General features: G+C 39.0%; 1 non-coding gene across 1 annotated transcript; it reads left to right on the top strand.

Moving 5' to 3' along the window:
- The first annotated feature begins 1,732 nt into the window (after positions 1-1,732).
- Positions 1,733-1,804, top strand: TRNAD-GUC. Its single transcript has one exon. It is a non-coding gene; the product is annotated as a tRNA-Asp (tRNA).
- The last annotated feature ends 681 nt before the right edge of the window (positions 1,805-2,485 follow it).

Below are 2,485 nucleotides of genomic sequence, written 5' to 3'. Positions count from 1 at the left end.
TGCTAGTTTCAGTTGCAATTACATGGCCACACGCACCATGGTGTCACATTGGATTGGGTTTACCTAAATAGTAATATGTGACTGTCCTGTTCTGCCGCGCGAGTTGTTGTAGTACAGTGGTGAGTATCCCCGCAGTCACGCGGGAACCCGGGTTCGATCCCAGCAACAGCGTCTTTTTTTTTTTAAGCTCTTCAAAGGAAAAATTAAAAAGCTTAATATTGTAGAACCTCAATCCAACCTGCCGGAATCAAACCAGCGACCTAAGGATTTCCAATTTAGATTAGTCCAACTACAGTCCACCACTCTACCAACTGAGCTAAGGTCAGAGCTGTTAACATTATTTTTGTCCGATTTATACTCTTTTATGCCATATCGCACAATCTGACATGGCAGTTCGAATGCTGCGTGGACAAACTAAACGCAAGAAATTATCGGTGTTAATATTGTCCTTAATTGTTCAAAATCTTAAAGTAAATAGACTAAATTGCACGAAAAAAAGGTACAATGACTAAATTGAACAAAACTCTACACTACGGGGACCTAACAGGTACTTTTCCGACTATGAAATGCTAGTTTCAGTTGCAATTACATGGCCACACGCACCATGGTGTCACATTGGATTGGGTTTACTTAAATAGTAATATGTGACTGTCCTGTTCTGCGCGAGAGTCGTTGTAGTATAGTGGTGAGCAGTGTTGCAAAAATCGCGCCTAGGCGCTGGGCGGTGGGAGGCCGTCGCGAGGAATGGCATAGACCGCTTAACCGGCCGGTTCGGCGATTTTTTATTTTTTTTTTGAAAATGTGGAAAATGTTTTGGAAGGCATAACTTTTCACTCGGTTGTCTGATTTGGTCAAATTTTTTTTTCAAATCGCATATTTTTTCGAGATCTATACACAGCAAACAGCCGAAGGCGGTTTGGTCCATTAATTTCTCAAAAAAATGCCTCTTTAGTTCTTAATTTTAGTTTTTTATGTATTTAGATGGTTAAAACAATATTTTGAACAATTTTAAAACCACTTTCGTAAATAGTTTCTAAGAAACAACTACGGAAACCTTATGTTTTATTACTAAATTTAAAAAATTTTAATTTTTAATTTTATAAAAAATAAAAAAAATTAAAATAAAAAAAAAAAAATCGGCGCCTAGGGGGCGCCTAACGTTTTATGCAGCATTGGTGGTGAGTATTCCGCCTGTCACGCGGGAGACCTGGGTTCGATCCCCGGCAACAGCGTTTTTTTTTTTAGCTCTTCAAAGGAAAAATTAAGAAGCTTAATATTGTAAAAAATCAATCCGACCTGTCGGATTCGAACCAGCGACCTCAGCATTTCCAATTTAGATTAATCAAACTACAGTCCTCCGCTCTACTAACTGAGCTAAGGTCGGAGCAATTAACTATATTTTTGTCCGTATTGTACACTTTTATGCCACATTGCACAATCCGACATGGCAGTTCGAATGCAACGTAGAAAAAAACTTAACAGAAAAAATTATCGGTGTTAATGTTGTCCTTTATTGTTCTAAATCTTAAAGTACCGGGACTAGATTACAAAAAATAAAGGTACAATAACTAAATTGAACAAAACGCTACTGTACAGGGACCTAACAGGTACTTTGTCCGACTATGAAATGTTAGTTTCAGTTGCAATTAGATCGCCACCACGAACCATGATGCCTCATTTGATTGGGTTTTACTTAAATAGTAATATGTGACTGTCCTATTCTGTCGCACGAGTCGTTGTAGTATAGTGGTGAGTATCCCCGCCTGTCACGCGGGAGACCCGGGTTCGATCCCCGGCAACGGCGTCTTTTTTTTTTTTTTTTTTTTTTTTTTTTTTTTTTTTTTTTAAGCTCTTCAAAGGAAAAATTAAAAAGCTTAATATTGTAGAACATCAATCCAACCTGCCGGAATCAAACCAGCGACCTAAGGATTTCCAATTTAGATTAGTCCAACTACAGTCCACCACTCTACCAACTGAGCTAAGGTCAGAGCTGTTGACATTATTTTTGTCCGATTTATACTCTTTTATGCCATATCGCACAATCTGACATGGCAGTTCGAATGCCGCGTGGACAACTTAACGGAAGAAATTATCGGTGTTAATATTGTTCTTAATTGTTCAAAATCTTAAAGTAAATAGACTAAATTACACGAAATAAAGGTACAATGACTAAATTGAACAAAACGCTACACTACGGGGACCTAACAGGTACTTTGTCCGACTATGAAATGCTAGTTTCAGTTGCAATTACATGGCCACACGCACCATGGTGTCACATTGGATAGGGTTTACTTAAATAGTAATATGTGACTGTCCTGTTCTGCCGCGCGAGTCGTTGTAGTATAGTGGTGAGAAGTGATGCAAAAATCGCGCCTAGGCGATGGGCGGTGGGAGGCCGTCGCGAGGAATGGCATAGACCGCCTAACCGGCCGGTTCGGCGATTTTTTATTTTTTTTTTGAAAATGTGGAAAATGTTTTGGAAGGC

This window comes from Ipomoea nil, unplaced genomic scaffold, assembly GCF_001879475.1.
Source record: "Ipomoea nil cultivar Tokyo-kokei standard unplaced genomic scaffold, Asagao_1.1 scaffold2797, whole genome shotgun sequence".
Lineage (NCBI taxonomy): Eukaryota > Viridiplantae > Streptophyta > Magnoliopsida > Solanales > Convolvulaceae > Ipomoea > Ipomoea nil.
This window is presented reverse-complemented; position numbering and strand designations above follow the sequence as displayed.